The sequence below is a fragment of the Thalassophryne amazonica genome, chromosome 12 (genome assembly GCF_902500255.1).
Source record: "Thalassophryne amazonica chromosome 12, fThaAma1.1, whole genome shotgun sequence".
Classification (NCBI taxonomy): domain Eukaryota; kingdom Metazoa; phylum Chordata; class Actinopteri; order Batrachoidiformes; family Batrachoididae; genus Thalassophryne; species Thalassophryne amazonica.
Window position 1 is genome coordinate 2,227,035 of NC_047114.1, and position 24,279 is coordinate 2,251,313.

General features: G+C 41.7%; 1 protein-coding gene and 1 long non-coding RNA gene across 2 annotated transcripts in view; both read left to right on the plus strand.

Moving 5' to 3' along the window:
- Positions 1–24,279, plus strand: part of LOC117522342 (cell adhesion molecule 3-like) — a 302,078-nt gene that overhangs the window by 76,518 nt on the left and 201,281 nt on the right. The gene's annotated exons all lie outside the window — the stretch shown is intronic.
- LOC117521515 lies at positions 12,802–16,408 on the plus strand. Its single transcript, XR_004563956.1, has 3 exons — positions 12,802–12,811; positions 16,146–16,163; positions 16,229–16,408. It is a non-coding gene; the product is annotated as an uncharacterized LOC117521515 (long non-coding RNA).

Sequence of the window (24,279 nt, forward strand, 5' to 3'; positions counted from 1 at the left end):
CATGTATCCATCCCCTGACTTGTCTGAAGAAAACTGGCAATTAATTATTTACAGGTATTATACCAAAGGGGCTGATTACTTATGCAACCCATCAGCTTGGCTTTTATATTTTTAATTAATTTATATCAAGTTGTACAGATTTACTTAAGATAATTTTAGAATTTTTTATATTAGAAACCTGATTTACTTTTTGTATTTGAAATCCCATAAACAAATTAAAATGCGTAAAATACCATTTTATTTTATTTTACCATTTTAGTATGTTGCTCTCTAATTGTGTGTTTTGTGTATTTGTGAACTTTGACCTGGCCCAGCATGCATTGCGTGGACTGAGATGCTGACTTGTGTTATATTTGCACGTTTGATCAAAACAGATCAAAACTGGAAAAAACAGAAAAGTCGTAACTCAGCGTTTTATTGCTGCTGCTCTTTAACTTTGTCCTTCCTTCTGTTAATGTAAGACCTTGTTTTAAAAGTCTTCAAATGAATGATGATCTTCAGCTCGCCGTGCGTCCTTCAGGGCCTGGAAGTGCTCCGTGTGGTATTTGTTTATACTATAACAGCTGCTTTTACTGCCAAAATTATTCTATCTCTCTGACATTTTAATTAACACTGATTATTTATTAACATTTTTGCTTTTCAAACTTATTCCCCCTCTTGAAAGTCTCCCAGACGTTGGTATGTTATTGAATTAAAGTAATGGATCAGCTGATCTCAGAAGGCTGTTAGAGTTTTATGGAGGAAATTAGGTTTTGTGTGATGTCTCCATTTGTTTGGACCAACATTTCCACGTAAACAGTGAGTTTGAACGTATCCGCTCTAAGTGGTGGAGACGTCAGATGATTTAGACTGAGTGTTAAAGAGCTGTGTGCTTTTCTGAAGGCGCATTAGGTTCATTAGTTTGGAAGGTGCTGCTTTTTGTTCCTGTGAGTGAAACAGACTTTATTTATTGTGTGTGTGTGTGTGTGTGTGTGTGTGTGTGTGTGTCTGTGTGTGTGTGTGTGTGTGTGTGTGTGTGTCTGTGTGTGTGTGTGTCTGTGTGTGCGTGCGGGCATGCACGTGGACTGATGTGCACTTACATATAGCCACATCAGTGTGTGTGTGTGTGTGTGTGTGTGTGTGTGTGTGTGTGTGTGTGTGTGTGTGTGTGCTCTCATTTTTTTTAAATCACTCCTCTAAAGCACAAAATTGAAATTAGACCGCAATGAGGTAAGGCTAAATTTAATCACAGTTTAATTAATGAATTAATTACTACTACTATTTTTTTTACAGTTATCTCTTAAGTATAGAACATATTAACAGTAAAAGTCTGGATGAGTCAGATAGATCATTTGAGGATCTCTTAAAACAAACAAACAAACAAACAAACTCACAGAAACACATACATACTCCAAATACTCTTCAAGATCCAGACTATGTTCCTTTCCAACTCAAAAACTAGTTCAGTTGTTTCCTTTGACAATATTCATCTGCTCACAAAATGTTATTGATGTTTATTTTATATATATATATATTCTGGATCCAGCATCTGTTCCAGGTCATATTCAAAATAAAATCCATCCTTTTCTTGGACATTAACTATCTGCTCACCAAATTTCATCAACATCCTCTTTCAACCTCTTGAGTTAAATACAGGCACAAGAATGAGACAAATCCTGAAAGCTGGCAGGAGGTCTGCAGCCGGCTGCAGGAGCTCCTGGGTTTTCTGCAAAACGAGACCCATTTGAAGACCCATTTGAAATCTTATTTTGGCAGCCAAGCAGACGCTTGAAAAAAGTCAGGAATACTTTGTCCAGATTGTCCTAAAAAAAATCAAGAATTCAGCAAATATACTGAAAAACATAAATGTTGCCATTTATTCTTTTAGATCTCAGTTAAAAAAAAAAAAAAACTCTGGATCACCTCCAAAGCTGAATCACACCTTTACCAGAATGTTTAATCTGTCTGCTCACCAAATTTCCTTGAAATCTATTCTGTACTTTTTGAGTTATCCTGCAAACAAACAAACAAATAAACAAGCACTCCTGGAATCAGTCGTGGGGGCATTAAAAATGCATCAGTTGCAAGCTTTTCCAATTAAGAAAAATATAGAATTATTATCTGGTAAAATAGACTTTCATAAGGATTTCATGTTTTAAATAAAAGGAATAAAAAAGGAAGATTATTTATTAGGAGTCAAGAGAACCACAGAGTCCCTGGAGGAATTTGCAAAAAAACAAATGCAAATTCAAGCAAATGGCGCATTTATTTTAAAATTACAAATTCTTGGAAGAGAAAAAACAGTGAAAAAGACTTCATACTTTAATTCATGAGTTTGTTTTATAATTAAGACTTTCCACATTATTTCTTGGCCGATGATCACAAAAGAAGCAAACAGACGTCAGTACGTCCACCCACCCATTTTCTATACCTGCTGACTCCAGTTAAGGGTTGGGGTTGTTCTGGATCCTGTCCCGGCAGTCACAGGGCAACAACTTACATGCATTTTAAGACACCCCCCCCCCCCTTTTTTTTTTCTGTGGATGTAAAGTTAATGAAGCTGCTTCCATCAGATTTCTGTGCTACGAGTTCCACCTGCTGCAGTATCGGAGACATTCTGCACAGTATGTAAACGTCAGATATTCCAGAACTGAACCTGGACCACACTGGAATTCTGTTCCTGTGCAAGACTTCTGGAAGTGCACAAAGCTGAATTCAGGAAATGGATGCATTGTTTTAATATCTAATTTTTTTTATTCATTTCATAAAAAATTAACTCTCTTATCCTGATCCTAAACATAAATCATTTCAGAGAATGTGAATTCTGAGGTTTCTATGCTGCAGAGGCTTCACCTTTAAATCCTGGTTCTGAAACTGGAACCACACGCTGCTCTTCCACAAAAATTTTGTGTTGAATTGGATATTTGATGGAACAGAAATACGACACAGAAGCACTGCAAGGAACAGGAAACACATAAACTTCACTTCCTGTTTTCCTGTTCTCACTTCCACTTTAACAGTCCGAGTTCAGAGTCGGAGCAGACTGGACTGAAGAAGCTCCGATTTAACACAAATAAATCAGTATCGTTTACACGTTTTTATTTTTTCTGTCTTACTGCGCCTTCTATCTGCATAGGGTGGAAGAAAATGTTCAAGCTCGCTAACTGTTGTTGATGGTAACGTTAGCATGAGCTACGCTCTGCTAATGTGGCTAAGTTAACTGCAAATGATACTAACTTAGCATCAGCAGCAGCAGGGACCACGATGTAAATTAAGTCTTTTGACTTTCTTGTGTCAACATCAGTGGGGGGTAAAGCTAACTGAAAGGTTAGCTTCAGTAACCGCTAATCAGCTAACTGAAAGCTGATAAACCACAAAAAAATTTAGCGGAGCTTACAGCTAACCACAAACTTTTAGTATTGACTTGATACACTGTTGGCAACTGATAAGCCAGTTTTGAGTTTAAGGACCGCAGAGGCTTCTGAGTAAAATCTAGGGCTGAAACGATTACTCGAATAACTCAAATCATTCGATTACAAAAAATAATCGATGTAAATTCTGTGCCTCGAAGCTTCGTTTAAACGTTGTATTACATACTGGGCCTCTACTGGTGGTTGGCTCTCACTGCGGTATTGTATCACTTCCTGTTCCGGAGCACAGCGGTGTTTTTCTGTATCTGTTAGCTGTTTAATCTGCGCAGTTAGATTGATCTAGTTATCTAGATTACGATTTGTTTCCCAGTGTAATCTTTACGTGCCTTAACTAAAGCACTCCTTCTGCTGAATCACCTCTAAATTATTTACACATTATTCACTTTGCGTATTTTTAGGAATTCGCTAGCTTAGCATAGCTACTAGCTCTTAGCCGATTTAGCATGGCGGCTTCTCCTGTCTCTCCCGCACTTTTCTGCTCTGGGTGTGAAATGTTTAGTTATTCCTCGGCCTCCTTTAGCAGTAATGGTACTTGTAATAAGTGTAGCTTATTCGTAGCTTTGGAGGCCAGGCTGGGCGAATTGGAGACTCGGCTCCGCACCATGGAAAATTCTACAGCTAGCCAGGCCCCTGTAGTCGGTGCGGACCAAGGTAGCTTAGCCGCCGTTAGTTCCCCCCTGGCAGATCCCGAACAGCCGGGAAAGCAGGCCGACTGGGTGACTGTGAGGAAGAAGCGTAGCCCTAAACAGAAGCCCCATGTACACCGCCAACCCGTTCACATCTCTAACCGTTTTTCCCCACTCGACGACACACCCGCCGAGGATCAAACTCTGGTTATTGGCGACTCTGTTTTGAGAAATGTGAAGTTAGTGACACCAGCAACCATAGTCAATTGTCTTCTGGGGGCCAGAGCAGGCGACATTGAAGGACATTTGAAACTGCTGGCTAAGGCTAAGCGTAAATTTGGTAAGATTGTAATTCACGTCGGCAGTAATGACACCCGGTTACGCCAATCGGAGGTCACTAAAATTAACATTAAATCGGTGTGTAACTTTGCAAAAACAATGTCGGACTCTGTAGTTTTCTCTGGGCCCCTCCCCAATCGGACCGGGAGTGACATGTTTAGCCGCATGTTCTCCTTGAATTGCTGGCTGTCTGAGTGGTGTCCAAAAAATGAGGTGGGCTTCATAGATAATTGGCAAAGCTTCTGGGGAAAACCTGGTCTTGTTAGGAGAGACGGCATCCATCCCACTTTGGATGGAGCAGCTCTCATTTCTAGAAATCTGGCCAATTTTCTTAAATCCTCCAAACCGTGACTATCCAGGGTTGGGACCAGGAAGCAGAGTTGTAGTCTTACACACCTCTCTGCAGCTTCTCTCCCCCTGCCATCCCCTCATTACCCCATCCCCGTAGAGACGGTGCCTGCTCCCAGACCACCAATAACCAGCAAAAATCTATGTAAGCATAAAAATTCAAAAAGAAAAAATAATATAGCACCTTCAACTGCACCACAGACTAAAACAGTTAAATGTGGTCTATTAAACATTAGGTCTCTCTCTTCTAGGTCCCTGTTAGTAAATGATATAATAATTGATCAACATATTGATTTATTCTGCCTTACAGAAACCTGGTTACAGCAGGATGAATATGTTAGTTTAAATGAGTCAACACCCCCGAGTCACACTAACTGCCAGAATGGTTGTAGCACGGGCCGAGGTGGAGGATTAGCAGCAATCTTCCATTCCAGCTTATTAATTAATCAAAAACCCAGACAGAGCTTTAATTCATTTGAAAGCTTGACTCTTAGTCTTGTCCATCCAAATTGGAAGTCCCAAAAACCAGTTTTATTTGTTATTATCTATCGTCCACCTGGTCGTTACTGTGAGTTTCTCTGTGAATTTTCAGACCTTTTGTCTGACTTAGTGCTTAGCTCAGATAAGATAATTATAGTGGGCGATTTTAACATCCACACAGATGCTGAGAATGACAGCCTTAACACTGCATTTAATCTATTATTAGACTCTATTGGCTTTGCTCAAAAAGTAAATGAGTCCACCCACCACTTTAATCATATCTTAGATCTTGTTCTGACTTATGGTATGGAAATTGAAGACTTAACAGTATTCCCTGAAAACTCCCTTCTGTCTAATCATTTCTTAATAACATTTACATTTACTCTGATGGACTACCCAGCAGTGGGGAATAAGTTTCATTACACTAGAAGTCTTTCAGAAAGCGCTGTAACTAGGTTTAAGGATATGATTCCTTCTTTATGTTCTCTAATGCCATATACCGACACAGTGCAGAGTAGCTACCTAAACTCTGTAAGTGCGATAGAGTATCTTGTCAATAGTTTTACATCCTCATTGAAGACAACTTTGGATGCTGTAGCTCCTCTGAAAAAGAGAGCTTTAAATCAGAAGTGCCTGACTCCGTGGTATAACTCACAAACTTGCAGCTTAAAGCAGATAACCCATAAGTTGGAGAGGAAATGGCGTCTCACTAATGTAGAAGATCTTCACTTAGCCTGGAAAAAGAGTCTGTTGCTCTATAAAAAAGCCCTCCGTAAAGCTAGGACATCTTACTACTCATCACTAATTGAAGAAAATAAGAACAACCCCAGGTTTCTTTTCAGTACTGTAGCCAGTTTGACAAAGAGTCAGAGCTCCATTGAGCCGAGTATTCCTTTAACTTTAACTAGTAATGACTTCATGACTTTCTTTGCTAATAAAATTTTAACTATTAGAGAAAAAATTACTCATAACCATCCCAAAGACGTATCGTTATCTTTGGCTGCTTTCAGTGATGCCGGTATTTGGTTAGACTCTTTCTCTCCGATTGTTCTGTCTGAGTTATTTTCATTAGTTACTTCATCCAAACCATCAACATGTCTATTAGACCCCATTCCTACCAGGCTGCTCAAGGAAGCCCTACCAATATTTAATGCTTTGATCTTAAATATGATCAATCTATCTTTATTAGTTGGCTGTGTACCACAGGCTTTTAAGGTGGCAGTAATTAAACCATTACTTAAAAAGCCATCACTTGACCCAGCTATCTTAGCTAATTATAGGCCAATCTCCAACCTTCCTTTTCTCTGAATAATTCTTGAAAGGGTAGTTGTAAAACAGCTAACTGATCATCTGCAGAGGAATGGTCTATTTGAAGAGTTTCAGTCAGGTTTTAGAATTCATCGTAGTACAGAAACAGCATTAGTGAAGGTTACAAATGATCTTCTTATGGCCTCAGACAGTGGACTCATCTCTGTGCTTGTTCTGTTAGACCTCAGTGCTGCTTTTGATACTGTTGACCATAAAATTTTATTACAGAGATTAGAGCATGCCATAGGTATTAAAGGCACTGTGCTGCGGTGGTTTGAATCATATTTATCTAATAGATTACAATTTGTTCATGTAAATGGGGAATCTTCTTCACAGACTAAGGTTAATTATGGAGTTCCACAAGGTTCTGTGCTAGGACCAATTTTATTCACTTTATACATGCTTCTCCTAGGCAGTATTATTAGACAGCATTGCTTAAATTTTCACTGTTATGCAGATGATACCCAGCTTTATCTATCCATGAAGCCAGAGGACACACACCAATTAGCTAAACTGCAGGATTGTCTTACAGACATAAAGACATGGATGACCTCTAATTTCCTGCTTTTAAACTCAGATAAAACTGAAGTTATTGTACTTGGCCCCACAAATCCTAGAAACATGGTGTCTAACCAGATCCTTAACCTGGATGGCATTACCCTGACCTCTAGTAATACTGTGAGAAATCTTGGAGTCATTTTTGATCAGGATATATCATTCAATGTGCATATTAAACAAATATGTAGGACTGCTTTTTTGCATTTACGCAATATCTCTAAAATTAGAAAGGTCTTGTCTCAGAGTGATGCTGAAAAACTAATTCATGCATTTATTTCCTCTAGGCTGCACTATTGTAATTCATTATTATCAGGTTGTCCTAAAAGTTCCCTGAAAAGCCTTCAGTTAATTCAAAATGCTGCAGGGACTAGAAGGAGAGAGCATAGCTCACCCATATTGGCCATATTGGTTGGGGCTGAGGGGAGAGAATCAGGAAAAAGACATGCTGTGGAGGGGAGCAGAGATCAATCACTAATGATTAAATGCAGAGTGGTGCATACAGAGCAAAAAGAGGTAAATAAAAAGAAACACTCAGTGCATCATGGGAACCCCCCAGCAGTCTAAGTCTATAGCAGCATAACTAAGGGATGGTTCAGGGTCACCTGATCCAGCCCTAACTATAAGCTTTAGCAAAAAGGAAAGTTTTAAGCCTAATCTTAAAAGTAGAGAGGGTGTCTGTCTCCCTGATCTGAATTGGGAGCTGGTTCCACAGGAGAGGAGCCTGAAAGCTGAAGGCTCTGCCTCCCATTCTACTCTTACAAACCCTAGGAACTACAAGTAAGCCTGCAGTCTGAGAGCGAAGCGCTCTATTGGGGTGATATGGTACTACGAGGTCCCTAAGATAAGATGGGCCCTGATTATTCAAAACCTTATAAGTAAGAAGAATTTTAAATTCTATTCTAGAATTAACAGGAAGCCAGTGAAGAGAGGCCAATATGGGTGAGATATGCTCTCTCCTTCTAGTTCCCGTTAGTACTCTAGCTGCAGCATTTTGAATTAACTGAAGGCTTTTCAGGGAACTTTTAGGACAACCTGATAATAATGAATTACAATAGTCCAGCCTAGAGGAAATAAATGCATGAATTAGTTTTTCAGCATCACTCTGAGACAAGACCTTTCTAATTTTAGAGATATTGCGCAAATGCAAAAAAGCAGTCCTACATATCAATCAATCAATCAATCAATTTTTTTATATAGCGCCAAATCACAACAAACAGTTGCCCCAAGGCGCTTTATATTGTAAGGCAAGGCCATACAATAATTATGTAAAACCCCAACGGTCAAAACGACCCCCTGTGAGCAAGCACTTGGCTACAGTGGGAAGGAAAAACTCCCTTTTAACAGGAAGAAACCTCCAGCAGATCATATTTGTTTAATATGCGCATTGAATGACATATCCTGATCAAAAATTACTCCAAGATTTCTCACAGTATTACTAGAGGTCAGGGTAATGCCATCCAGAGTAAGGATCTGGTTAGACACCATGTTTCTAAGATTTGTGGGGCCAAGTACAATAACTTCAGTTTTATCTGAGTTTAAAAGCAGGAAATTAGAGGTCATCCATGTCTTTATGTCTGTAAGACATTCCTGCAGTTTAGCTAATTGGTGTGTGTCCTCTGGCTTCATGGATAGATAAAGCTGGGTATCATCTGCGTAACAATGAAAATTTAAGCAATGCTGTCTAATAATACCGCCTAAGGGAAGCATGTATAAAGTGAATAAAATTGGTCCTAGCACAGAACCTTGTGGAACTCCATAATTAACCTTAGTCTGTGAAGAAGATTCCCCATTTACATGAACAAATTGTAATCTATTAGATAAATATGATTCAAACCACCGCAGCGCAGTGCCTTTAATACCTATGGCATGCTCTAATCTCTGTAATAAAATTTTATGGTCAACAGTATCAAAAGCAGCACTGAGGTCTAACAGAACAAGCACAGAGATGAGTCCACTGTCTGAGGCCATAAGAAGATCATTTGTAACCTTCACTAATGCTGTTTCTGTACTATGATGAATTCTAAAACCTGACTGAAATCAGTAGACAGTCTTGTGGAAAGTTTAAACTCAGCACTCAAAACTACACTCAACATGATTGCGCTACCTTTGTTAAAACCACGCCCCCCCAAAACACAGTCACCTTGGTTCATTGATTACTTCGTGACCTCAAGCATAAGGCTAGAGGTATAGAATGGAAATGGCGTAGTTCAAAATTAGAAGTATTCCACCATGCGTGGCATGATGCTATCTTAGACTATAAGCATGTATTACTGGCTACAAAGCGGACCTATTACTCTGATTTGATCAACAAAAACAAGCATAACTCAAAGTTCTTGTTCGACATGGTGGCAACCATGAGACAAAATGAGGAACCTTGGGGTAATTTTTGATCCCACGTTGTCTTTTGACCTCCACATCAGGGATGTTGCTAGGACCGCTTTTTTCCATCTGAAAAATATAGCGAGGATCCGCCCCATCCTGTCCATGGCTGATGCTGAAACCCTGATTCATGCTTTTGTTTCTTCTAGACTAGATTATTGTAATGTTCTATTTTCAGGGTTACCACAGTCCAGCATTAGGGGTCTTCAGCTAGTTCAGAACGCTGCCGCCAGACTTCTGACACGTAGCAGAAGGTCTGAACATATCACACCCATTTTGGCATCTATGCACTGGCTTCCTGTCTCTGTGAGAGCAGATTTTAAGGTTTTGCTATTGACTTATAAGGTTGTTCATGGACTGACGCCATCTTATCTGGCTGATCTGGTGGAACTCTACGTGCCGGCCTGGGCTTTGCGGTCGCAGGATGCGGGACTTCTCTGTGTTCCCAGGGTGAAGAAGAAATCAGCAGGTCAAAGAGCCTTTTCGTATCGTGCATCCACCCTGTGGAACAGTCTTCCTGCGACCGTGAGGCAGTCTGAGTCTGTGGACATTTTTAAGTCAAGACTCAAAACCTATTTTTATTCTCTTTCTTATGGATAGTTTTTATTTTTATTTTAATTCTTTTACTTCTGTTTTTATTTATGTATTTGACATTTTTTTAATTCATTTTTAATTATTTATTCAATTTTATGTTGACTTGTTTTATGTAAGGTGCCTTGAGACGGCTTTTGCTGTGATTTGGCGCATTATAAGCTAATTAAATTAAATGAATTAAAATTAAATAATACTTATTCGCTGTCCTTTTACAGCACAAGATTTCCTGGATTACTTTGAGAAGATAAATAGAAGACATTAGGTTAAACATATCCCAGCATGCCTTAACCCAGCCACTTCACCCTGCTATTGAGGTGGGCGCCACTACTGAGGTATTACCTAGATGTACAGAATTTGATAGTATCTCACTGGACATGGCACGCAAAGCACAACCTGTTTATTTGATCCTATACCAACAAAACTGTTTAAGGACCTGTGGCCCACTCTTGGGCCAACTGTGCTGGAAATTGTTAATTTTTGTTTAACTTCTGGATCTGTTCCTAAATGTTTCAAATCTGCAGTGATTAAACCATTAAGAAATCTAATCTTGACCCTAGTTTCAATAAGGTGGTTTCACCACCACCATCTTTTTGAGCTACTGCAGTTTGCTTTTAGAAAATATCATTCCACACAGACGGCTCTCACTAAAGTGGTGAATGATCTTCTGCTTACAATGGATTCAGACACCACTACGGTTCTGGTGCTGATACATCTTAGTACTGCGTTTGATACTGTGGATCATCATATTCTACTTGATAGGCTGGAAAATCATTTTGGGATTACAATAACACTACCTCTAACCTTAGTGACATGAAATTTGGGGTTCCGTCTTAGGTCCCCTGCTTTTCTCCCTTTATATAGCACCCCTTGGGTACATATTGTGGTGTTTTAGGATTACCTTTCATTGCTATGCTGATGATACTCAGTTATACATTTCGATAACTGCTGGTAATCTCATCCACATAAAATCCTTAGATTTGCATCAGTGAGAAGTTGGATGTCTAGAAACCTCCTACTTTTAAACTCTGATAAGACTGAAATGATGGTTCTTGGTCCAGTGAGACATCGGCATCAATTTGACCAGTTAACGCTCAGCCTCGGCTCGTGTGTCATACATCACACTGATAAAGTGAGGAACCTTGAGGTAATTTATGATCCTACGTTGTCCTTTGACCTCCACATTAGAGATATTACTAGGACTGCTTTCTTCCACCTGAAAAATATAGTGAAGATTCGTCCCATCCTGTCTATGGCTGATGCTGAGACCCTGATTCATGCCTTTATCTCTTATAGATTGGACTACTGCAATGTTCTATTTTCTGGTTTACTGCAGTCCAGCATTAGGGCTCTCCAATTGGTTCAAAATCGCTGCTGCCAGACTTTTGACAGAAAGCAGAAAGTTTGTCCACATTACACCCATTTTGGTGTCTCTTCACTGGCTTCCTGTCCCAGTGAGATCGGGTTTTAAGGTTCTGCTGCTAGCCTATAAAATTGTTCATGGACTGGCACCTCCCTACTTAGCTGACCTAATTAAACTTTATGTACCGGCCCGGGCTTTACGTTCTCAGGGTGTAGGACTACTTTTTGTCCCTAGGGTGAATAAGAAGTCTGAGGGTCACAGATCTTTCTCTTATCGTGCCCCTGTTCTGTGGAATGATCTCCCTGCATCAATAAAACTGATTCTGTAGAGACTTTCAAGTCCAGACGTAAAACGCACTTATTGTCCCTTTCGTATGGCTAGCATACTGACATAGTATGTTACTATGCTTTCTACCCTATTAGATTCATTTTATTAGTAAACGGAGCGTGCCGCAGCCTCAACTTTATCTAAATTCTGGGTCTTTTAGTGAAGTTTAGGGCTAGTGGCTGGTGATCACGTTAGTATTTCTTCTGTTTTTCTTGTTGCTTAATGCTGTCAATTTACACTGTATTTGTTGTCTTTCTGATGCCTGATTCTGCTTTTTTTTTTTCTTTTCTCTCTGTTTGAGGTGCAGCTCCATCCAGAGGTGGGTGTGGTGTCTCTTCCAGAAACCGTCCTGTGCAATGGCAGCATTTCCTGTATGTTCGTTTTGTGAAATGGTTTGTAAATTGTGTGGGTATCATGGCCCAAGCAGAGGGTCACCCTTTGAGTCTGGTCTGCTTGAGGTTTCTTCCTCAGAGGGAGTTTTTCCTTGCCACTGTTGCTCTGGGGGTTAGTAAGGTTAGACCTTACTTGTGTGAAGCACCTTGAGGCAACTCTGTTGTGATTTGGCGCTATATAAAGGAAATAAATTGAAAAAAATTGAAATTAGACAGTGGCAGGAGACATCAAAAACAAGGCACTGTTCACTCATGGTTTCATTTATAAGCAAAGCTAATTCCGGACAGTTTATCAACATTATTGATTATGTCAGTTTTACAAAGTGAAAATATTACACATATATTTTTAAGTAATGCACTAATTCTGCAGGTTTGAACGTTAACCGACACGCGTGGCAAAAGGCATTATGGGAAATGTGTCTCCTCTCAGTCACTCTTCCCCCCCCCGTCAAAATGCATAGAACACCACCATCTACTGGATGGGAGTGTGAATAGCAACCAACATGTGATTGCTGGTCGCTATTTGTTGTGCTGAATCACACTTCACAAACAGAATTGTCAGTTTTGCAAACACCTTTTTTTTTTTTTTTTTTTTACAAATGAAAATATGACATATTTACAAATACAGATTTGTTTTTTACAGATAAATGTAACATGTAACATGTAACTCAATCAGCGCCTGATGAGCTGGTTAAGAGAAAGATGGTGTCCTTATTGCTTCGCAATCACCACATGTACTTTGTTCCACACCATCTTTTTAACGGGCAGAATAAAACAGAGAGGTTGGACAATCAAGATTAAATATCACCCATAAAGTCTCCATAGCTCTTTTTGGCAAAAATCAACCCAGAATGCATTGTGTCATCAACAGCTGGGGTTTTTTGTAGTCAGCCAAATGTCTGTTACCTTACAATTGCTCTATTGTTATTGCTGTGCGCTTTCATGCCAAACTACTTTCATGATAATGAAAGTTTCAGGAATACACCAAAGAAATAATGAACAGTGTGTGACGACATGACAACAACGCTGGTGTCGCAGACTGAGTGGTCCCCCTCTAAAAATTGGTCGCCCTGCCACCACTGTGCATGCATCGTTTCAGACCACAGCAGCTCGTCTGAGTCGGACTTTCTACACCCAAAGAGAGCAAATGGATTAATGTGATTATTCACCATCAGATGACATCAGATGACAAGCCTCTTAAATCATTCTAAAGTCAGTTTGAAGCAGGAAAGAGGTCAAAATTGGTGACACTTTGAAAGGACGGAGGTGCAGTGAATGCATCAGCTAGCAGCTTGTTTAGCCGCTTCCTCCGTCTTTTATGATGAAATAATGCTGAATTTATGTGGAAATGATTATTGTCCGAAAGCTTCAGATATCTGTCACTGAGACAGATGATGACTGGAGGCAGTTTGAAGCAGAAACGAGGTGATAATCAGTGAACAGCATCATCGGGGGGATCGATTTTTAGGGTGACCGTTCGGTCGGACACCGGTTTCAACGCAACTCAGTGTGGAAGTGAGTGCAGGTCTCAGCAAAATAAGACAACAATAATAATAATAATAATAATAATAATAATAATAATAATAATAATGATGATGATGATGATGATGATGCGCTCCAGAGGTTGGTTCTTCAGTGACTGTGTGAGATACGGCGAACAGTCCCGTGTTGTCCTGGTGTAGAGGTCCATCCCAAACCTGGAGACGGTCACATCCATGTTCAGATCAAACCCAAAACGTAGTGCAACAGATTGTTGTTGTTCAGATTCATCATTACAGGAATTTTATTCTGAAAACTGAGCAAAGATGCTAAAAATAAAGCAAACATCAACTCAGGGGTGGAGGCAAAAATAAACATGGATCACATTCAGAGACCTTCAGTGGACATTTGAGCTGCTTGTGTTTCATCTTGTACTTGTGTTGCTTTACTTCATCGCCCCCCCCCTTCTCATGTCAATTGGGTCACCAGATGGTCACAGACTCGCGCCAGTTGTTGGAGGCCATGACAGTTAGGAAGATGAGGGGTGACCCTAATTAGTCCATTAGCCGTGAGGGCGCCCCGGCAGCGTCTGGAACCGCCTGCACCCCTGTGGGGCGGATAATAAAAATGGCCACCGCTCAGCCGCTATTGTTTCGCTGCGTCTGCAGCCATTGTTGAAGGCAGCCACCCCACGCCGCCGCCGCCTCCTCGTCCTCGATCTCATCTTCCTCCTCTTTGCTTTGCTCGTTCATGTTGATTGGGTGCAACGTACAGCGGGGCCGGCTGTAAGGGTGCATTCGTTAGTTGGCGTTCGTGGTTACAACACATGCACACATTCCTTCAAACACGGTGGCGAAAGATGAGATGGTGGGTGGAGAGTGAGGGACAGAGCGGGGGGGCGGGGGAGCATGGCTGCACACATTCTCCCAAAGTGCTCCCTGGAGGAAGAAGACATTCCCACAGTGTGACAAACACAAGCTTCCAAGAATCCGCATCTAAATACACAATCCTGCGACAAAAAGTCTCAAACTTTGGTCCTTGTTCATGTTTATTTGCTCGGCGCTCTGTTATTGGCTGCTATTTCCAGGGAGATGCATAAACAAAGACATGCCTGAACAGCACTCTTCATCCTTTCAACAGCACTCTTCATCCTTTCATGTCATGTTGCCGAGCAGTCAAAGAGACGGAGAGAAGAAAGGAAGGAGGCCTGAAACAAAGTGAAAAAAGTGCGGCACAACATCCAGCCTCGTGTAGCTCAGCAACGCTTACACCGCGAGAGGAGACACCGCGCTGATTTGTGATTTCCACCTGAAGCCGTCACAACAGCTGACACCATGCAAACAAACTCACTTCAATGCTACCTGCAGGTACACGGCCCAGTACCGCCGATCTTTAGCAAGATCTTTAGAACTGGTGAAGTGTTAAAAATATGTGCTGCAATCATTTAAACAAATCTAATCTACGTTGAGGATTACTGAAGAAAACCTAAATGATAAAAGGAGTTTTGTAAACAGTAAACAAGCTTATTGATTTTTTCAGAGTTAGACTCAGTTTAAAGAGGTTTGTTTTCACCTGTTGACTAGTCTATAAAAATAATTATTCACAATCTAAGAAACCAATGTTCAGGACACATGGAAAAGATTTGACTTCAATAGATGATGTCATCATTTAAGGGTCCATCCATCCATCCATCCATCCATCCATCCATCCATCCATCCATCCATCCATCCATCCATCTATCTATCTATCTATCTATCTATCTATCTATCTATCTATCTATCTATCTATCTATCTATCTATCTATCTATCTATCTATCTATCTATCCATCCATCCATCCATCCATCCATCCATCCATCCATCCCAGCTGTTCAGAATAACATCAAAGCATTCACTTTCTGATTTCAACTTTCTCCAAAATCCAAATTTCCACCCAACCACCAATCTGACCAAGACTAAGAACCAGGCTTTCAAGACTTCCTGCACCTGGTCATTGGAGATTTTGCAGGGAGATTTTGCAGGATATATGGAAAAGACACTCGGAGTGTCTTTAAATTGGACCCTGTATCTCCACTCTTGGGACACCCAAGTCAGGACATCAGTGTTGCCACCAGCTTGAAAAGACTCGATGATATGGTTGTGTATGCCACAAGGAAAACTATGTTCACGTCTTAGATATACAGTAATAGTGGAGCAGATAGCTGTAACAATTGTTCATTTCTGGAAACAAGCACCAAAATTGGCACACATACACCTTAGACATTACTCTTTTGTAAAAGCACATTAGCCACATAAATTTTCAATAGGCAGCCAGGTAGGGGTCAATTGAAGAATTACACCAGGGTCAAAATATTAAAATGCTCCAATCATGTTGAAAACTATACCTCATTATTTGTCTGATCATGAAGATTCCAAAAGGGTAGAGTTTGGACTATCTGTGACTAAATGTTATGGAGTTATGGGGTAAAAACAGCAAGAATGGTGACAAAGGTCAATTTTAGTTTGTACAGGGGTCAAAAGTTAAAGTTGCTCCAATTTGTTAAAAAGTGGTGCAAATTATTGGTTGTGTTGATAGGATTAACAAATTGAATAGTTTTGACTGTGTTGAATGTTTGGTCTGTAAGGTAAAGGTCAAACAGTCTCCTTTGGATTCTATGGCAGTGACACATGTTACCCTGTTACATGACAACTAAGCATGACACATGGTGCAAACTATTCCTTTTTAAAACCCTATTAACTCAACCAATAACTTACGTCATGTTTTACAATAATTGGAGCATCTTTAACTTCTGACTCCTGTACAAACTGAAATTGACCTTTGTCACCATTCTTGCTGTTTTTACCCCATAACTCCATAACATTCAGTCACAGATAGTCCAAACTCTACCCTTTTGGAATCTTCATGATCAGACAAATAATGAGGTATAGTTTTCAACATGATTGAAACATTTCTTTTAAATTTTGACCCCTGTGCAATTCTTCATTGACCCCTATTTGGCCCCCAATTGAAAATTCAAATGGCTAATGTTATTTGTCTAAATTACATACCAAAAGGTCAAATTTTGGTGCTTGTAACCAGATTTGAACAATTCCTCTGCAAATATTCTGTTATCTGCTGCACTATAAACCTCCTGGTACAGAATCCTCATGGAATGCTTTTCTCTGGAATATCTGACCTCCTTCACTCCTCAAAGGGACATTTTATGAGAATTTGGACTCCATGTCTTTGTTTTACCAACTCTTGGGTCACCTCCATCCTCTCACATTTCATTAATGACTGAAAATCTTTGGTACTTGTTCACAATAAGGCTGGTTTCACATTTTTCACTTTTTTTTAAATCTTTGCTGTAAGCTGTTGCTGTGTAGTGTTTTGGACCAGATCATATTCTTTTGATTTCTTTTGATATAAACCAGGTGTTGTGTTGAGCCGTTTGTTATAAAACTGTAGTAACATTCAATAAAGCTAATTGAATTTTTTTCCCCTGGTGGAGCACAATCGTGATTTAAGCTGCACTCACTAAGACGACCCCGTTTAAAGATGTTTGAACATGATCGAAGCTGTTAAGACTTTGATCACCCTGAAGTGACCACGTAATGATGCCGATCTGGTAAATCGGGATGAAATTTTGAATAGCTTGAAAATTTCACCCCAGTTTCAAAGCTGGTGCTGATGATGTCATAAGTACTGCGTCTAACAAGTTTATTCAAGACTGACAGAAGATGGCTCAAAAAGTTAATATGATGCTTCAAAATGCTCCCTGATTTGCTATTCAGGATGAAACGGGATGAAACGGGAAGAGATGGCTCTCTGTGGAACAGCCCTGTTACTTAGTGAGGAGGATCTTTTACATTATTTTGTCCATGTGACATGTTTGTCCTGCCTCAGTCTTTTAGACCGGAGCGGCGGGAGAAGGCCAAGAACATGCTCCCGTATCACCTGGCTGTGGCAGACACACGGTTACTTTCGCAAGGCGGACAGGTTGTCTGCCTGGATGGTTGCCATCCAGGACCCAAGTGCCGGCCGACACGTGCTGCCAGCGCTGACCTCAGCTGTTCTCTCTAATGCCTCTTGTTATGATCAGCTTGTTGGGCCTTGATGGCGGTTTCACGCCCAGCTGAGCCTGTACGGTGATATTTAATGTAAATGCTCTGTGAAAGCTCTCTAATTGCCCCTAAAATGACTCTGTGGGCAAAGATTTATGTTTGTGGAGGAGGCTCCGTGTTCCATCTATCATCTTAAAACACTGTTCGTTTCACTGAACACACTCCCCAAAATCAACGTATTTATTTATTCTGGAAGCTCTTCTTGGATATTGGACAGATTTGATTTTTGATTTTTGGCACCGTCGTCCATTAGGCCGTCCGTTAATCTCTTCTGATATAAAAACACTCTTCATTGAAAGTGAAGTTTTTTGTCTGTGGCTGAGGGTGAAATATGGTTTGTGTCTTTATGTTTGTCCAAATGCGTCCAGAGAAGGAGGAGCTTTGTGTCCTTACATCTGTGTGCGTCGAACGACAAGCATGACTATTTCTTAGGTCAAGCTTCAGGTCACCTCAGTTGCCCTGGTAATCCTGTTCAGCTGGTTGCTTGGCAACAATCCTCTTTTGTTCCAGCCGATTTAATTTGAAGCATATTTTCCCTCGTCACTCTTGCCTCACTGGCCGCACCCGTGTCCCTCTCCATTTCTTCCTCTCTGTCTCCCCTTGTCGTCTTCACATGTCTCTTTTGCAGGAGTTTAGGACAGTTCCACTTTTTCTAACCTGGATTGCTGCTCAGTTCTCGTGGAGTCTGATCTACTGGTCTTCACTCAGATGTGAGAGTTACATGTGACCTGAATCAGAAAACTGAACCTGCTTAGGTTCATGTCCAAAAAGTGGCCAAACCAAAACTGGATGTTAGGATGAATCTGAAAATGCGTCACAGATAACAAGAGCTGATCCAGAAAGGACTCAGGTGTAATTAGACCCGGTCTGAGTTGACCACAGAACCCAAAGAGACTCCGGAAAAGTGGAAATAAATCTTTATAGAGTCTCGTTCAGCCATCCACGACATTTGACTCTGACGTCGCCACGACTACCAAATCCTGGCGGGTCATACAGGTCACCACTGTGGTGTCTTGGTGATTCTTGAACACTCTTGGTGAGTCATGATGGTACAAGATTCCACCACAACACTTTTAAATGGTTTATGGAACTTTGAGAAATCCTTTTGCTGTCATCATGCAGTCTTGCTGCCATCTTGAAGATAACCCTGGATATTTGTGGGCATTGGTGCCAGGACTGTATCACAGTAGAGTATTCCAGTCATGATGATTTCTTGGATCATGTCCTACGTTGTAATAAGGTCATGGTGTGAGCTCATAGGATGGAATCAAGGGTAACCACAAGTCAAGTCAAGTCAAACCTCAGAGCATGCACTTGGCCACTTCCACAATGTCATGGAACTGCCTGGGGTCCTGGATGGCAACCATCCAGGCAGACAACCAGTCTATTCCCACATCACTAAAATGACAATCTGTCTGCCGCAGCTAGATGAAACGTGGCCATGTCCTTGATGTTCTCCAGCTACTGGGGTCCTCAACACTCAGGCACCTGTCTGGTGGATCACGCAGAGAAACACGCCACATGGCCAAAATGTTGAAGCTGACGCTCCCTTACAACCCAAGTGATACTCCTCATCTTAGTGTCTCTAAGTAACCTCTCATCTGACAAAAACGTCATTCCAGCAGTACACAAGGATCCTTCGAAGACACCTATTACCAAAGACATCCATTCATTGCCTCAGTTCAAGGTTAACCAAAATAAGTCTGATTAGGAGAATTTATGCACAAAATATGGTCAAAATCATTTAAGTAGGAAGGGGGCTTAACTGGGCAATACTTACCCTAACCTACGTCACCAAGCCAAACCTTGAGTTTGTGCAAGGTTGTCTCAATTTCAATTTTCAATTTATATAGCACCAAATCACAACAAAGCTGCCTCAAGGTGCTTCACACAGTAAGGTCTAACCTTACCAACCCCCACAGCAAGAACACAGGCGACAGTGGTAAGAAAAAACTCCCTCTGATGATACTGAGGAAGAAACCTCAAGCAGACCAGACTCAGAGGGGTGACCCACTGCTTGGGCCATGCTAACAATTACAAGGTTTTTACAAAGTTTTACAAAGCTGAAGAAACAGGAAACAGGAACTCAAACAACATGAAAAACCAGGTTCTCAAAGTCCAGTCAGTTCTGTCAGTTCAATTCATTTATACAGCAGCAATCACAAGAAACCTGCCCCAAGGCATTTCATACAGGTATACATACAGGAAAGGTCTAACCTTACCCCCCAAGCAAGGACAGTGGTAAGAAAAAACTCCCTCTGGAATTTTTCAGGAAAAAACCTCCAGCAGATCAGACTCAAGAGGGGTAACCCACTGCTTAGACCATTCTAACAGTACAAAGTTACAAGCAGTTACAAAACAAAAAGAAAAGAGAAAGAGAAGTAAAAGTGCAAATTCTATCTTAAGGCCATGTCCAATAAACCTCACAGAGACATGAAGCCAATTAACTGCTTTTAAACTCAGATAAAACTGAAGTTATTGTACTTGGCCCCACAAATCTTAGAAACATGGTGTCTAACCAGATCCTTACTCTGGATGGCATTACCCTGACCTCTAGTAATACTGTGAGAAATCTTGGAGTCATTTTTGATCAGGATATGTCATTTAATGCACATATTAAACAAATATGTAGGACTGCTTTTTTGCATTTGTGCAATATCTCTAAAATTAGAAAGGTCTTGTCTCAGAGTGATGCTGAAAAACTAATTCATGCATTTATTTCCTCTAGGCTGGACTATTGTAATTCATTATTATCAGGTTGTCCTAAAAGTTCCCTGAAAAGCCTTCAGTTAATTCAAAATGCTGCAGCTAGAGTACTGACGGGGACTAGAAGGAGAGAGCATATCTCACCCATATTGGCCTCTCTTCATTGGCTTCCTGTTAATTCTAGAATAGAATTTAAAATTCTTCTTCTTACTTATAAGGTTTTGAATAATCAGGTCCCATCTTATCTTAGGGACCTCGTAGTACCATATCACCCCAATAGAGCGCTTCGCTCTCAGACTGCAGGCTTACTTGTAGTTCCTAGGGTTTGTAAGAGTAGAATGGGAGGCAGAGCCTTCAGCTTTCAGGCTCCTCTCCTGTGGAACCAGCTCCCAATTCAGATCAGGGAGACAGACACCCTCTCTACTTTTAAGATTAGGCTTAAAACTTTCCCTTTTGCTAAAGCTTATAGTTAGGGCTGGATCAGGTGACCCTGAACCATCCCTTAGTTATGCTGCTATAGACTTAGACTGCTGGGGGGTTCCCATGATGCACTGAGTGTTTCTTTCTCTTTTTGCTCTGTATGCACCACTCTGCATTTAATCATTAGTGATCGATCTCTGCTCCCCTCCACAGCATGTCTTTTTCCTGGTTCTCTCCCTCAGCCCCAACCAGTCCCAGCAGAAGACTGCCCCTCCCTGAGCCTGGTTCTGCTGGAGGTTTCTTCCTGTTAAAAGGGAGTTTTTCCTTCCCACTGTCGCCAAGTGCTTGCTCACAGGGGGTCGTTTTGACAGTTGGGGTTTTTCTGTAATTATTGTATGGCTTTGCCTTGCAATATAAAGCGCCTTGGGGCAACTGTTTGTTGTGATTTGGCGCTATATAAATGAAATTGATTTGATTTGATTTGATTTGATTAACTGAGGACAAAATCAAAGTAATGTGATTAAACTTGTGCTTCTAGTCAAGATTCTATTATAGGCATTTTGAACCAGTTGGAGACCCCTAATGCCGGACTGCAGTAATCCAGAGAATAGGGCATTGAAATAATCCAGTCTAGAAGAGACAAAGACATGAATCAGCGTCTCTGCATCAGCCAGACACAGGATGGGTCAAATCTTCCCTATGTTACAAAGATGGAAGAAAGCAGTCCTCGTAATGTCTCGCTGATGTCTCTCTGGACCAAGGCCCATCATTTCAGTCTTGTCTAAATTTGAAAACAGGAAGTTGCACAACATCCAGCTTTTCACTGAAGTGAGGCAATCCTCTAAAGTCTTAATGTGCGTGAGATTATCAGCACTTACTGGCACATACAACTGAGTGTCATCAGTGTAGCAATGAAAAGTAATTCAATAGTGTCACAATATCTGCCCCTAGGGGTGTTATATAGACAGAGAACAGCAGGGGATTTAACACGGACCCTTGTGGGATCCCATATTTCATAGGGACAAGATTTGATACTATGTTATTGTAGAGAACACAATGAAAGCAACTCATTAAGTAGGATGTCAACCACACAAGGGCGTTCCCAGTAATCCCAAAATGATTTTCCAGCCTATCGAGTAGGATATGATGATCCACGGTCTCAAACGCAGCACCAGAACAGTAGTGGTGTCCGAATCCATTGCAAGCAGAATATCATTCACCACTTTATTGAGAGCCGTCTCTGAGAATATTCTCAGTAAGATAGATTACGAGCTGCTGTGAAATTTAGAGAATTTTAGAGCAAAATGATAGATTTGTTATCGGCCGATATGAGGTTAGGTTTCTTAGGTAATGGTTTAATCACTGCAGAATTGAAACATTTAGGAACAGATCCAGAAATTAAAGAAAGACCTCACCTCACCACGCCCTAACCACGACCTCACCACACCCTCACCATACTCTCACTGCACTATGTCACAAAAGATCAAAGCAGAAACAGTGTCCTCTGCCTGACAAGCATCTCGACACAAAACCAGCTGACATCACTTAACCTGGTTAGTGGTTGTACTAATATACCTACTTATTACAGTTCAACTGGACAGCATGAGAAGTGAACTGGAGCTGAAGCTATTGATTATTCATTATTGGAGCATGAATGGGATATTACTGCCAAAATAATGCTGGCAACACCAGCATGAAACAAGAGCAGGATTGAGTTTTAACTGTTAACACCAACTCGCCTCCGTCTGTCTCAGACTGCAGATTTTCAGACACCAGAATTAAAAAAACTAAAATCCAGACATTTTGTGTTTATTTGCAGAAGTGTTTCTCTGCTTGCTGAATTATTTTCGTCATGCTGCGGTTTGATCAGCACAGCCGTCAAAAATCTGAGACGACGTTCTTGAGTCGTCGTTCTTGAGTGAGTGAGGGGCGAGTGAGTGAGGGGCGAACGAGGGGCGAGTGAGTGAGGGGCGAGTGAGTGAGGGGCGAACAAGGGGCGAGTGAATGAGGGGCATGTGAGGGGCGAGAGAGTGAGGGGCGAGTGAGTGAGGGGCGTGTGAGGGGCGAGTGAGTGAGGGGCAAACGAGGGGTGAGTGAGTGAGGGGCGAGTGAGGGGCGAGTGAGTGAGGGGCGTGTGAGGGGCGAGTGAGTGAGGGGCGTGTGAGGGGCAAGTGAGTGAGGGGCGAGTGAGTGAGGGGCAAGTGAGTGAGGGGCGAGTGAGTGAGGGGCAAGTGAGTGAGGGGCGTGTGAGGGGCAAGTGAGTGAGGGGCAAGTGAGTGAGCGGCGTGTGAGGGGCAAGTGAGTGAGGGGCGAGTGAGTGAGGGGCGTGTGAGGGGCAAGTGAGTGAGGGGCAAGTGAGTGAGGGGCGTGTGAGGGGCAAGTGAGTGAGGGGCGAGTGAGTGAGGGGCGAACGAGGGGCGAGTGAGTGAGGGGCGAGTGAGGGGCGAGTGAGTGAGGGGCGAACGACGGTCCTTGTATCTGCTGCAGTGATCCAGTCCAAAGGCCAGACTTCTGCTAACTGACTACTCATTTATTTAAGTGGCCTATTGGCAGCAACAGAACAGACATTTGCCAATTAAAGATCTCTCTCTGACTCTCTCTTTTATCACCCCCTCTCTCTGACTCTCTCTCTCTCTTTTTATCACCCCCTCTCTCTGACTCACTCTCTCTCTTTATCACCCCCCTCTCTCTGACTCTCTCTCTCTCTTTTTATCACCCCCCTCTCTCTCTGACTCACTCTCTCTCTCTTTATCACCCCCTCTCTCTGACTCTCTCTCTCTCTTTTTATCACCCCCTCTCTCTCTCTGACTCACTCTCTCTCTCTTTATCACCCCCCTCTCTCTGACTCTCTCTCTCTCTTTTTATCACCCCCTCTCTCTGACTCACTCTCTCTCTCTTTATCACCCCCCCCTCTCTCTGACTCTCTCTCTGTCTTTTTATCACCCCCTCTCTCTCTCTGACTCACTCTCTCTCTCTTTATCACCGCCTCTCTCTGACTCTCTCTCTCCCCTCTCTCTCTCTCTGAGTCTCTCTCTCTCTTTATCACCCCCCTCTCTGACTCTCTCTCTCTCTTTTTATCCTCCCCCCTCTCTCTCTGACTCTCTCTCTCTTTTTATCTCCCCCCCTCTCTCTGACTCTCTCTCTCTTTATCACCCCTCTCTCTGACTCTCTCTCTCTCTCTTTATCACCCCCTCTCTCTGACTCTCTCTCTCTCTCTGACTCTCTCTCTCTCTCTTTATCACCCCCCCTCTCTCTGACTCACTCTCTTTTTATCTCCCCCCTCTCTCTCTCTGCCTCTCTCTCTCTCTTTTTTTAATCTCCCCCCTCTCTCTCTCTGACTCTCTCTCTCTCTCTCTTTATCACCCCCTCTCTCTGATTCTCTCTCTCTTTTTATATCTCCCCCCCTCTCGCTCTCTCTGACTCTCTTTTTATCTCCCCTCTCTCTCTCTCT